Below are 15457 nucleotides of genomic sequence, written 5' to 3'. Positions count from 1 at the left end.
TACCCATACTGTCCTGCTTACTCTATCAAGTGCCTTAGCCATTAATCACATTTGTTTCACCTTCATCATCTTCAAGTCGTTATGACTCTATGTCACTGAAGAGGCTAATGAGTGGATATTTTTAAGCTCTGTGTTAGCTTCTTCCTGAATTAAACACATTTTCCTATAGAAAGCTTAATAGTTTTCAGTTTCTTTCTGGACTAGCATCAAAGTATTAGTTAATTTATTTAATTGCATTTTTTGTTAAAACCATGGTTTTTATACTTTGGGCTGTATTTCTGGGAGAAAGGCATGAGCAGATAAAGCTTACTACCTTTCAGCTGGCTTGTGAACCAACAATGCACAGATACTACCCTATAGCTTCATTATATCCTTTACCTTTTATCGTAAGCTGCACAAACTTCTTCTGCCTGTGTTATAGAGTGGACATAGGAAATATGTTGGTAAGTTGAAGACACATACTATTTAAACAAAATAAAAAAATATTGAAATGTTTGCAATACTTCAGAGGAATAAAGGATAAAGTATCAGTACTGCAAAGCTGGTACTCTGAGTTTGACATGCCATTCATTAGAACAAAATCACTGAACGTTGTAATTAATTCACTGATTAGCATGATAGATTAGATGCATGCCCTTAAGCTAATAGCTGCCTATACTATTAGTGAATACTGAGTTCAATCACAGACTGGACTAAAAGGTTGGCAGATTTAATTAGGCTTATGCTAACTCTGTCTCAAGTTTTGAATTAATAAGGGAGTGGATAGAGAGCAGCTGCTGTGAGAGGTTCTCTTTTCTCAAAACCTGGGGCAACAATTTGTTGCGTGTGGGTCATTCTAAGCTATGACAGGGAGGACAGGACTCTAACACAGTTGGGTCTATAGTTATGTGCTTTGTGTTTCCATTTTAAGTTTTATTATATACAACATGTTCTCACTTGTCAGTCATTGTAATACATTTAAGCTTTTTAGATCTGTGCTTCTACAGAAAGTGATGGTTTTCTTATAACTGATGGAAGTTAATTTTGTATTACTTGGAAGTTAATTTTGTATTACTTCACACCTAGCAAAGAAATTTTAGTTTTGTTCTAGATTCAAGATTCTGTTTTGATTTCTCTTGGATTTCACCTTGAGTGTTTAAGAGTAATTAACTTGCTTTGAAAGAGTTTATGAAGGAAAAAGTTAACTGCTTGCTAACTTGAAAAAGACAGTTTACAAAAAAAAAATAATAATAGGAGTCACTTCTGTTCTTTTAATTTTGGACGTTCTTGAATTCACAAAATAATAAAATGTGAATATAGTATTCTCTGACAAGATAAATGTTTTCTCATGCTATAAACAGTCTTGTCAATTGACTGATCAGCTATTACACTTTGCCAATTCAATTATCAATATGCTTAGATGAATTATTGTCTATATTGCATTTTATCTTACTTAGTAACTCATTTCATGAAACAGTTATAAGTGGCAAATTAAGTCAGACAGACTAAGGAAATTTTTCTAATTTTGTTGTAAAGCCTGTTTAGTTGATGACAATAGTCAATAGGAAGGGCATTGTTCTTGAATGTCTCTGTAATAAAACAAAAAAAATCTCTTGTTTTCCCGCCTTACTGAACTAGAGTAGTCCAGTTTCAGAGTTGCTGATCCCTGGGCTTTGTTTTTAGTTCCTGTTACTGATCCATTGCCTTATTAGGAAGGAGGGAAGTTTCTTTGCTTACCAGTGGGAGTGGGAAGCACTGAGCGGCCTTTTTGTCTGATTTGGTGAAGTTTCAGCCAGAAACTAGTAGTCCATTGGTCGTTTGGGCCAATTCCTAGCTCCCTTCAGCCCCCTGCTATAAAACACGCTTAAACGCGTAAAGCTGATTTAGCTGAGTTACCACTGTTGCACACAAGAGCAGCGGTTAAACAAGGTTAAACTATTTGGGCCATCTAAATTCCACTCTTCCAATTTTCCCTTAAAACTACCTTCCTCGAGCTGTACTGCTGATCTAACCAGCATATCCTATAACTGAAAAGTTCATCTCTACTTGATTCCCAAGTAGACTATTCTCTATCTGTAAAGCCTAGCACTTACTCCTACAGTACTTGCACCTTGATAAAGCACTCTTATTATAGATAGTACCCCACCAGCCTAAAACCCACTTCCCCGGAGTCCTTTGAAAGTCACTTTATCTACTACTTCTAGTATGTCGAGGGATCAGTTGCTAGTGTCCTCTCCAGCTCAACTGGTGAACCTGGGAATATTGAGGCAATGTTACAACTGCCTCATGTACACAGACAATCCTCTCCTTCTCCCACAAAACACAAATACATGCGAGAGATGCAACTATACGGCCAAACTGGAGGCTGAGCTCTCTCAACATAGGACTGGCAAGACCAGACAGGAGGAGAAGGTAACCACACACAATACATACCCAGTCACACATGGTACCATCACAACTTCAAATCATACACATACTCACACAAAGACATACTCGGAGGCTCTGATCAAAAATTTACCAAAACAGCAGAGGCCACCAAAGCAGACACCCAAACAACTACCACCTCACGACCCAACACATGCAACACATAGACCACACAGTCAGAGTGTCAAACAGTCACAGCCCTTAAGGCCAAACAAAATGCCAGACACACTTGTCATTGGTGATTCCATAGTCAGACACACTGACGTCCCGCTCACCAGACTGAGTAAAGAGAAGGTCACAGTAAGCTGCCTGTCGGGCGCTAGAATCCGTCACATAACGCAAGCACTCAGGTCTCTCAACAGCAGGTACAAGTACGACTCAGTCATTGTCCACGCTGGTGTCAACGACCTGAGATGTACCTCCTTGGACTACATGAAAAGGGACATCGAAGAGCTCTCTGATTATGTAGCCCAGGCAGGTATGACCCTGACCTTGAGCAGTATCCTACCTTCACCTAGAATGATGCCACAATACAGTGATAAGATGATCAGCTTTAATAATTGGCTTAAATTCTGGTGTCATTCAAAGGGGATCAATGTCTGTCTGCCTGGGATGACATGCTGGACAAGCCACGCTGCTTCGCAAGGGACGGCTTGCACCTGTCACCCTGGGCTTCCGGATATTGGCAAAGGCTCTTGCCACCCCATAGTGCCTTTTAGGCAAGGCTCAAATTCTAAACCTACCACCCTAGAACACCAAAAGGAAAAAAAACTAAGGGTAATGCTGCTCAATGCCAGAAGTCTCAATCTCAAGATGCACGCACTCGAGGCCCTTCTCAATATGGAGAACATCGATGTCTGTGCTGTGACAGAAACCTGGTTCAAGGCTCCTGAGAGCACCCCAGCACTAACAGGTTTCACCTCATATCATGCGTTCCGGCCCCAAAATCTGGACAACACCAAGAAAGGAGGGTGTCCATATTCATAAAGGACACCCACACCTCAAGGTTGGTGGCAACGCACGATGCATCGGAGACCATCCAGGTGCAATTAACCATAGGCAAGACTGCTCTGCAATTTGTAGCATGTTACAGGCCACCCTCTCAAACTCAGGAACCTCACATGGCCTTCCTGAAAACATTGGAGGGGATAAATGTATCTCCAAACACCATCATACTAGGTGACTTCAACTACCCTAATATAGACTGGGAACACTACTCAAGCCCGAACACTCTAACCCAAAGATTCCTGGAGTTCATAAACTCAAATGCCATGGAACAACTAGTCACCATCCCCACAAGAGGAGAAAACATACTTGATCTCATCATCACGAACATGGGATCAAAATGTTCAACACCGAAGTATACCCCTCACTGGTGAGATCAGATCATAAACTAATCTCGCTGGAGGTCCTCATCCCCCCACCTGAAACAAAAAGACCACAGTGAAAAACTTCTCAAAAGCCGATTTCACACTTCTAAAAACTAGTGTGGTCTCCTTTAAGGCCCCTGAGCCAGTGGTAAACATTACTCAAACCGCTGAATCACTTACAAATGCCTTCTACCAGCACCTACAGGACTGCATGGATCAGGCAATCCCAAACAAAACTAAGACTCTCTGTACCAAAGGCAAGCGTCCAGTCTGGTGGACCCCAGCCATAAACAAGCTCTACAACAAAAGGAGGAAGCTACTACAAGATAGAGCAAAATCCTTGAAAGGTAAGACACCTTTGATCATTAAAAGTAAAAAACTAAGAGCTCTCATAAAATCATCCAAGGCAAATTTTGAGAGAAAAATCGCCAAGGACTCTAAAGAGAATCATAAGGCCTTCTTTAGCTATGTTAGAAACCTAGGAGGAAACTCCCAGATATGCTCAGAATTAGTTCAAAATGATGTGAAAATTACTGAACCTACACACATTGCCAACATACTGGCTGACAGGTTCAGTGCAAACTTCTTCCCTCCCCAAAAGGAGAGATATCTATTCCAGAGGATTGTAGCCCCCCAAACATCTCCAACGCCCAGGTGAGAACTGCCCTCACTAAGGCAAAAAACACGGCATCCATGGGACCGGATGATGTCCCCGGCTGTGTGCTTCATGAACTCAATGAGGAATTAAACCCACAGTTAGGACAGCTGTTTAATCTTAGCCTCACCTCAGGATACATACCCAAGGAGTGGCGCACGGCGACTGTGGTCCCACTTCATAAGGGCGGTGCCTCCACAGACCCTGGAAATTACCGCCCCATTAGCTTGACAAGCCTTATCTGCAAAGCCATGGAGAGGATCATAATGGAACTCATAAATAAAGACATAGGGAACTTGCAGACTTTGGATCCAACCCAGTTTGGCTTTGTCAAAGGCAGATCCTGCCTCTTAAACTTGGTTGACTTTTTCGAGACAGTCACCAAGGCCATTGATGAGGAAAGGCAGTCCATACAGCCTACCTCGACCTGGCAAAGGCCTTGACACAATACCCCACTCAGGTATCATCGAAAAACTCATCAGCTTGAATGTAAACCCATACATCACAAGATGGGTTGCAAACTGGCTAAGTGACAGAACCCACAGGGTCAGACTTGCTGGAGCCATGTCAGACTCAAAGCCTGTCACAAGTGGTGTCCCACAGGGCTCAGTCCTGGGTCCACTCTTGTTCGGCATCTACTTTTCTGAAGTACAAGCAAACACAGGAGGGTTATGGCTGACAAAGTTTGCAGATGACTGCAAACTGGGCCATAGTCGAAAACACATCTGACACAGATATCCTCCAGAAGGGCCTCACAGAAATGGATAACTGGTGCCAGAGCCATGGCCTGAAGTTAAACGCCAAAAATGCATAGTCATACCCTTCGGGAAAAACAAGGTTACCCCTAGCTACCATATAGGTGGCAATCCACTGAGCACAGAAAAAGTCATCAGAGATCTGGGGACCCAGGTTGACAGTAGCCTTTCGTTTGACACTCATGTTGCTAAAGTAGTTAGGAAAACCTTCTATATCACCCACCTGATCATGAAGGGATTCACATCTAGATCAAGGGAGGTCATCGTCCCCTGTACTCATCACTCATTAGACCTATGATTGAGTACAATGCCCTGTTCGGAATGTATCTGACCAGACACCTGCTGCAGCTTGAAAGGCCCCAAAAGTTCCTCACCAAAAGGATAAAGGGTCTCAAAAATATGTCTTATGCTGCCCAACTGAAAGAACTCCAGCTCTATTCAGTCTCATACCGCTTGCTCAGAGGTGACCTGTGCCTGACATATAAGGCCATGTCAAACCCAGATTTGATGAATATGCTTCACCTCAAAAATCTAGATCCCTCAGAACCACAAGGGCGGAGACTTAAACCTTGACACGGTTATAAATAGAACGTGCTGGAGGGACAGATTCATCACCCAGAGACTCCTATGCTGTGGAACAAAATCCCAGTACATGTGAGGCAGAGCACCTCTCTGGCCTTGTTCAAGAGGAATCTTGACCAATGGATGGGAGATTGCAGATATACCCCAGGGATTACTTCAGTGTCACTGCTTGACAGAGGCACAGCAAAATGATAGGCATAGTTTTTATTCAAACTAAAGGGGTGGCGAAAGCCACATAACTATGGGCTAGGCTTATAAATGCCCTTGGGCAGATAGCCTAGTATGAACCTATGAACCTATGAACCTATGAATAACAATGCCTATATGAAAGCTGATGTGGAAAGGGAAGAAAACTGTGTATTCTATACTGTGGTGCATGTACTAAAAGCAAATCTGATATTTTAGGTGCACACTTGTTTGAGACAAGGTGAAATATGGGAATAAGACTGTAGTAATACATTACTTGCTCTTTTTACTTGGTCACACTCAGACATTAAAGGTGTGCAGAAACAGCAATGTGGATATCAGTGGAATGTATAGAACAATCTTTGCATTGAAGTGACTGATCCCTGATGTTGTTGAATCACAGTTAAAACACTGATCTAGCCCTAAAAACCTATGGTATGTTTCTGTGAAAGATGTTGAAATATATTACCATGGTCATTATTTATCAAAATTAGACATCTGAGGAGTGCAAAGTCAATAAAGTGTCTATAACTGGTATGTATGCAAGTAGTCTGGGATGGATGTGACTGACCCTTGCTATCATATTATTACAAGTAAATAGTCATGTCAGGACTGGAGTGCTGTTGCATGAAAAAAAAGTTATACTGAAAGGATGGTGCAGTGGTTCAGTGGTAGTATTGTCACCTCACAGCAAGAGGTTCTCTGGTTCAATTCTCGGCTGGGGTTCCTTCTGTGTGGAGTCTGCATGTCCTCCCTGCATTTATGTGGTTTTCCTCCGGGTGCTCTGGTTTCCTCCTACTTTACAAAGACATACATCTGGAGTATTTCTCCCCAGGCCTCCGCTGAAAATTGGCTTTGTTCCAAGTTGGACTTTCCTGGTTAACAAATGTTAAATAAATAAAATGTTTTACTTTTATCACACTCAGACATCTGATACTCGCACAGTCAATAAATGGCTGCAATTGATAGGTACCAATGTAATCTGTGAATGAGACTGCTGGGCATGCTGCTGCTTGATCACAATTAAATATTCACTGATTTAGCATGGCAGGAACAGTGTCATTTACATGTGCCTATCTCTCTTTGTGTGTGTGTATATGTGTGTGTGTGTGTGTGTGTGTGTGTGTGTGTGTGTGTGTGTGTGTGTGTGTGTGTGTGTGTGTGTGTGTGTAATTGGGATGGGTATGAATTTATGATGCATTTATGATACCATTTCACAATCAATGTAGGTGTGCCATGTCAAAATGGATATACCTGACTGTGACTGTGGATGCTAAAGACTTAAACTATTGTCTGATATTTTACATAGTGAAGACACAGCCCATGTTTTGACTTTCTAAGTTTACTTTATTATTATAATTTCATAACATTCTTACTGAAGATGTTTTTTTTTTTTAGATTTACTCCATATCAAATATGTACATTTTCCTTTCTCTTTACTTGCAAATGCATGCTTCATAAAATCATAAGTATATTCATAGGTGAGTACTAGGCTAGCTTCCCTAGTGGACCATTTTAAGGCTAGCCAATTTCCCTCAAAGTGAGAGTCAAACCCTGTACCTTGGATCTGTGAGATAAACATTCTACCCATTATGCCAACCATTCCTGACATAGTCTAGAATTTTGCATCATACCTGATTTCGACAGGAGGAGTGTATAACTTTCATCACTTTGCAAGTGAAATGACTGTCAGGAAAATTTGTATACTAATGAAAGATTTTTTTGTGGGGGTCACTTTATTTATGCTTTCCCACGTCCCGACTTATGTAGTGGCAAGCAATATATAAAAATAACATTCTGAATGTATATTTTATATGAAATCAACAAATAAGAGCATTTATATGAACATTATTAACTTTTCTGAAAAGTTTAGTTGAAAATTTCAAACCATTTCAGACATATGGACCTGTATTCCTATATAACATCAGGTGGCCTATATTTTGCTAGTCTGTTCTTAACAAGTATATACATTTGACATTTTCTTCAGGTTGACAAACCTCAGATTATAAAGTGAATCATTTCCTTAGTGTATTTTAGCTATGAATACTTGCATGAAAATGTCTGCCATTTTAAATGTATAACTGAAAACAATTCCTTTATATGCAGAGTGGTATCCATACATACCAGATGATATGATCTTACTGTCATCAGTGTTGTAAACTAATACAGTGTTTTCCAGAAAGTTGAGTATCTCTCTGTCTTGTCTGTAGAGCTGTGTAACACATTGAAGCAATACACATCAATATACATATATGTATATATATATATATATATATATATATATATATATATATATATATATATATATATATATAGATATATAGATATATATATGTATATATATATATGGTTGCATGCAGTTCAGAATGGCCATCTGATGTTAGAAACAGCACCATTTGTATAATAATCTGTTTACAATAAAACTGTAATGATGAGTTGTCGTCAGACTTGTTCTTCTTTTGGCTTTTCCTGGATAGGGGTCGCAACAGCGGAACTGCGGTCTGCTAATGATTGGCAGTAGATTTTTACGGTTCTGAGGTGCCAGCTCGACGCCCAACCTTCAATGAAGGCTTATCAAAACATAATTTTAAAGTGTTTTGGTAACTTTAGACAAAAGAAGAATACTTACTTTTATATAAAAGTATTTTTATGTTATAACAAAGAATGGCATTAAATTATTTTTTCATTAATGGTCAACATACCAATGCTTTGTTGTCTTTGATGGTAGGTGCATAATCTAAGGGTGTTTTTACACATGATTACACCAGTAACCTATTCAGAAAACTGCATGAGAGTTCAAACCCTTTAGAAGACGTAGGCATTTATATAACCCATCCATAAAACTCCATCCTGGGGATTTATTAGCATCATATGCACGTTACACTGGAGTTAAGACAATAGGTCATCTTTGTGCAATAAGCACCATTGCTAATCAAATATGCAAGAAGCCAAAGCACAGTGTATAATGAGCAGCCTCACCTTGAGCCCACAAAACAGATTCATGGCCATGTCAAGGTAAAGCAGGGCTCATGTGCATGATATAAACAAAGGACTGTACACAAAAAAATGAGATACAGAATCAAGTACATGCATGGCACAAGAGATAGGCCAATTAGGAATATGAAAAAGCAAGGGAAAGCCTACCAACAAGTGGGAAAGAAAGGCTGCTATTACTCTACATTACACTTAGCGCAGTAATGGACACATGGAATGTCACAGCATTGGTATTCATATTAAGAAAGATAAAACAGTCAGTTAATTTTCAGATGGAAAAATGTGTTGTTTGAAAAGACTTGCAAGTAACAAAAGTTTAGAAACTCCCATGTGCAAATGTATCAAACTGGAAATGCAGGAATAGTAGAAAAAAGTAAGGACTATGTGTACATACTGCTTAGAAAAGTTCTGAAAGTGAACACAATAACAGTTGAGGCAGTAGTATGCATGTTGTGAAAGGTAAGAAGTGAGAGACAGAAAACATTCAAATCATTATGCAGTGCAGTCCATAAGGATATGCAATAGAAACCAAAACAGAACTGTCGCATTGAAAAGAAAATAAATAATTGTGCTGCATAAATTGTTACGGGTTTGTAAACTATAACAGGTGAGATGTATGCACATGGGGGATATGGGACATATCAGGAGAGCTGTACTAAGATGGAAACGTTGCCAGATGCAAGTCATTTGAAGGCAGTTCATTAACAACTGTGTGTGTATGTCAGTGTTTGCAGTGCATTTTTTGTAAGCAAACAGGTGGTGGTATGCATATGTTGCATTTGGGTCACCCCCCCCCCCCACGCAGCCATTCCAGTGTCCCATTATTTGGCTAATTCTCCCCAGTTGCCATAAACACTGGTCAAAACTCTCAGTGCACATACTGCTTTTTGCTTTACTTCTACAATTATTACATTTGGATTTAATTTAAAACTTTTATTTCAAATTTTCCAGCACAAACACTGATAGATGTTTTCTAAACAAAGCAACAAAGTCTCACAGTGAAAACAGACATAGCATTAAAACTTCTGTGACTTTGAATCTCACATTCATTGAAACAGCATTGAAATCCACATTAAAAAAAATGCATCTGGCCAGTGGCAGATTAAGTTTACCTTTGGGCTGTTTTCAAATCACAGACCACTTCCACACATGTTTAGAACCATGCAAAATTTCTTTGATTCACCTTCCTGATTGTATTAAATCATAGTATATAATAATTAAATTATATCCCTTGTATAATACAACACTTGTTAGACCGTGTTTTAAATTTATAGCCAGTAAGCAAAGAAACAAAACATATTAACCAATAATGCCAAAACTGCCCAATTCAGAACATTTCAACCATAAAAGGCCATTCAAACTTCTATAATTACAACCCAACAATATCAGTCAATATGCACAGTCTCTGCAGAAGTAAAAGTCATCTGAATAATTCCACATTAAAGAGATTTGACTGTAACTAATGAAAAGGTTGCTGCTAGCAAAAAACTTTATACTTAAGTATTTCATCTACAAATTCACTGCCTGCTATCCTTGAAGAATAAATTGCCTATGTTACATTAAAATGATAAGCTAGTAATATTGCAATAGGGAATGGATGGCAAACTAAAACAGGTTCATGATTACTTGGCATCTTATCCAAATGAGGACATACTCAGGACTGCAGCACCCCACCCTCTTAAAACCCAACACAGTATCAGCAATCTATCTACATGCTGTGGGAATAGAACCCACATCCTTCTGCATCACAACAAATGTATGCTACCTGCTGTGCTAACACTGCTTTAAAACTCTAAACATGCAACAGTGATACCATTTGCTAAGCAAAACAGTTGCATATTTTGGGTAGAGAATTCAGGATCTTGTTTCCTGTCGCTAAGGTACAGTGCTTGAGCCTAAGAAAATTACTAACCACCTGCTAACTCTAACTAGGGCACTTCACTGTCTCACACAGACCTCAACCTTTTAATGCATGAAATCTGGACAGAGTCTAAAATAAATAGGAACAAATTATATTTTTTTCTCTCATGAACTTAGAAAATTGCTAGAATAACAGGATTTGTGTTAGTATGCATTTTTCTAAAGGATATGAAGTCTAAACCTCAAATATCTATCATTATTTAGCAACTTCAATCTATTTATGAGGGGAAAAAATATGGGGCAAAAACCTGAGCAGTTGAAGGGTATGCTACCTATCTCTTTCACACACACACTGTCATACATTCTCACACATACACTTGTTCTACTTATATAACTAATTTCCAAAATGACATTAGTCTCTTTGAATTGCATTCTCTGAATGTATTTAAATATATTTAACATAACACCTTCCCACTTTTGTTCAGCTGCATTTTCCTAAAACCTGCAAGTCACTTTCTCTCTCTGACTATAGCTATAGCTCCTAGTGAAGACCCTGTACTATTTATACTGCCATTTTCTGAAATGCCTCTATTATATCTATGTGTTTTTAGTAAACGGGTTTCTAGAAAAGCAAACAGTGTTCATTATCAGAGCCTAACCATTTACCTGATCAGAAGGAGACTTTTTAATTTCTCCACTGGTGCAGGATCCTTTACCAGCCAGTATCAACACACTGCCATAGTCCTTATTTGTGTTTAGTGCATCTAATACAACACATACCCTTCCACCAACTGTATGCTCTTCACTTAAACCTACATTGTATTTCTTTTACATTGATGTCTGACAGATTTTGCTACCTTTCTTTCTTTCATCCTTATATCCAAGCCAACCCTTTCCAGTTGTTCCACTTCTACTGACTGCTCCATAAAATTATGTGCTGTTAACATTCCTTAAATATGTTACCTTCAGGTGTCTCTGCAGTGCTACCTATAAAAAACATGAAAAAAGAACAAAACCCAAACTTAAACACAGTAGTGCCCTGTTAATTATATATCGTTTTATACTTTTGTTATAGGTTACTAGGCATGCAATCCAGGAGATCAGTAAAGAGCCTAGCCCTAATTCCCAATTGCCCCCAAACGCTGTCTGGTTAAGTGGCTTGCTCAAGGTCACACAGCAAGCAAATGAGGGTGAAAACATTCAAACATTTTACTTTTAGTATAGGAAGCATCTCATTAATAACTAACAGCTTTAGTCCTGTGTGTTAACTGCTAGGTCAAAAGCCTTCAACTGTGGCAGGACTTAAATCTTCAAACCTGTCACATTATAAAAAGCACTTCATTTGCAAGCAGAGCTATGGAAGTGAATTATAAGAGAAATTTTATGTATTTGTTTAATAACTGGTGTAGACTGGACTGGATAAAAGACCCTTTTCAACCACAACCCAAACCAACAGATAAAATGTGTATAAAATTACAAAAAAGCTGAAAGAAATGAAGTTAATAAATAACGTGTAAGTAAACTGGTTGTAAAAATCGTAGACCCTGCATGTAGTTGGACAGTACTCACCCTGGAGAAAATAACAAAAACATTATTTAGTCAGTTACATGCAGCTAGGGTTGCCACCTTTATAAATGTCTAAAGTGGGACATTTCTTGAAGAAATGCGAAATTTTACAGGACAGGTCATACCCACAACTGGTTCAAATGACTGGACTTTACATTTTTCCAAAGTAAGAAATTAAGGTGTTTCGGATATAAAATAACTATTTTGACCCTGTTATTTGAAACTTAAGAAATATTTTACTTCTTCTGAAATCTCATGACATGTATTTTTTTCCCCCGCAGGACACAACTGCCAAAAAGGGGACTGTCCTGCGCAAGTAGGGGCAGGTGGCAAACTTGACATGCACCATTTTAAACCACATTAAAGGCACAAAACTTACAAATCATTCATCTAAGATGCAGCAGTTTCCTCTCATTGGATACCGCAAGAGAAAAAAAGAGAAAATGTAGTTACCATTCAGAAATTCAGTTGTCTTTAAAAGCAATATCAATGTCATGTCTAGAAATGAGTTTTTGTACCTACTACTGCTCGACAACGTGAAAAAAAAGAGGAGAAGTATGGTGTGCCAGTCCTGCCTGTACAGGGCTAACTTGTTCAGCAGTGCCACTGTGTAGTAGAGGAAATTCCTCACTGGATCTGCAGAGAATGACTGCTACGATCACCCAGCCATCTGATTTATCTGATTAAGGTATCTAGTCCAGCAGTGAGCAGTGGGCAGCAAAATGAAGATGGCTTGTTTGCTCTGCCTCTCGTCACCACTGTCCAACCAACACAGCCCACCCATGTCCTACCTTAGGTGCAACCCTTGACTTTTCTATGTTTAAGAACAAACGTCTGCTAAGGGGATTGCTGGCAAAAAGAAAAAAAAACAGCACTACCTTAATGATACCGAAACCCTTTCCCCTCACATTCATGAATACAATACTTACTAGAATGGTTATTAAAATATTTACTTAGCACTCACTTGTCAGGTCGCGGTCTACAGTCTAAACATCATCAGGAATTCAAATTCTGTGTGCATGAACAATGCGATCCAGCACACAGGGTGTGCTTAAAGAAGAAATTCCTTAAAAAAGACATTGTTTTTTTTTTTTAAAGAAACAGGGCAGCAGAAATGCCAGTATGCTGTACCTGCATGTACCAGCAAAAAAAAAAAGCCCTGAGTGTTTAACTATGGACATGATTAAAAGTGTGATAGCAAAATCGCTCATGAAAGTTACCTCTTAGGAGAAGTAATCAAAATACATGTGCAAGGCCAAGTTCTGCATGAACTGTTTCAAAGTATTATGTGATGGGGGTTAAAAGTATGTGTATTGATATAAGAATTGTATTATGTGTGCATTATCTAATGCTGCTACACATACACAGTGAACACACTAATGACAAACTTCACTTCTGAAGTGTTTTTAATAACATGTTGGTAAATGACTATTGAATTGAGTATTGTTCAACAAGTCCTAATACCTGGATCACAGCACTCAGCATACTTCACAGACAGTCGCAATATTACCATCTGTCAGTGAACTGTAGAACCTGCTATTGTTAATATATAACATGTTAGGCTTATACAACTGTGGGTGTCCTCTGAGCACCATCCTCTACCATCATTGTTCAACAGTCAGCAGAGCCATCTTGATAAAAGTAAAGTCTTAGCAGTTTTTGCCACAAATGATAAATGACAACAGCTATTCCTCACCATTGATTAGTTATGCTGCTTTGTGCTAACCATCTCATAATGGAAATTGCAATAGATACCCCTTAAGGGAGGAAAGCCGTCAGGGGATGAAGATCACTAACCCATCCAAAAAATATAACAAAATATCAGATATCACATGTGTTGATTAATCCATTTCAGCATGTCACCAATGTCATCATTGTTTTTATATTTTGTTTTTAACACACTCATACAAAGTAGATAATGTAGGATAGGAACACATGGCCATTTAATTCAAACAGTCTGTACACATGTGAAGTTTCAGCTAATGCCACTGAAGTAGTCACAATACTGCTGTAAGAAGGAAGGCAGTTGAAGGAATAACCTGAGCATTTTGATTGATTGCATATAGGCTGTCTTAAAAAGAGTGTATCCCCTGGGGGATCATAAATTAGGCCCTTTGACAATGTGTTAATATTATGTAGCATGTCACACATCAAGATCTGATGAATAAGCTGTTTTGCCTGTTACCACTCTATTCTGAGCAAAATAATGAAAGTCACACACTACTGGATTCAAGCACATGCCATGCACATCAACATCCTCTCGTCTTGTGCACTAACTGATGATGCACCATAAGAAATCATCAGAGTTGTCAGAAAACAAACACTCAAAGAGATAACTTGAGTATTGTGTTTAAATGCATATGGCTTTCATAAAAGAAAGTACAAAACTTGGCCTTTCTGTCTCCTATTGTAAATGCTTCCACTAAGTGAATGTAAACATCAATTCATTTTTAGAAATCAATCCTGCCTTTTAGCATTCTCTTACACACTCAGTAGTTACAACTTGCATACTATACAGAACTGTGTATTAATTGCTGATGTCACAAAAGAAATCATATCTGAAGAGTCAGAAAGTGCACATTTGAGGGGGTGTCTTCAGTAGTGTGTTTGAATGCTTATGGCTCCCAAACATGTGATTTGTGGGCACAAAATACTACAGCCATGTGAGTATTTACACAAGGGTGAGTTATCCATATCACTTCTGTTGAGTAAGCCAATCCTGTCTGTCACTCTTCTCTTAGTTACACATTATCAGATTTGAATCCCTGCCCATTTAAGTCCATAGTCTTTAGAACTGTGAATTAACTGTTAATGCTATGGAAACCATCATAACAGAGGTGTTAGAATGGACACACTTGAAAGGATGACTTCAGGAGTGTGTTTGGGGCAATCAAAATCCTGTAGTCATGCAACTGTTACCCCTATGTTAAATTATCCCCAATCTTAGCTGTTGAGAAAGGCATTGCTGACAACCATTCTTCTGCTACATTAACACAATACTTAAACATAGCTGGAATCAAACACCTGCCTATCTAAGTTCACAGTCTATACAGCCATATATTACACAGGAAAAGCCTTATTGTACA

Source organism: Protopterus annectens, chromosome 2.part1, assembly GCF_019279795.1.
Source record: "Protopterus annectens isolate FY-2018-M chromosome 2.part1, PAN1.0, whole genome shotgun sequence".
In the NCBI taxonomy this organism is placed as follows: domain Eukaryota; kingdom Metazoa; phylum Chordata; order Ceratodontiformes; family Protopteridae; genus Protopterus; species Protopterus annectens.
This window is presented reverse-complemented; position numbering follows the sequence as displayed.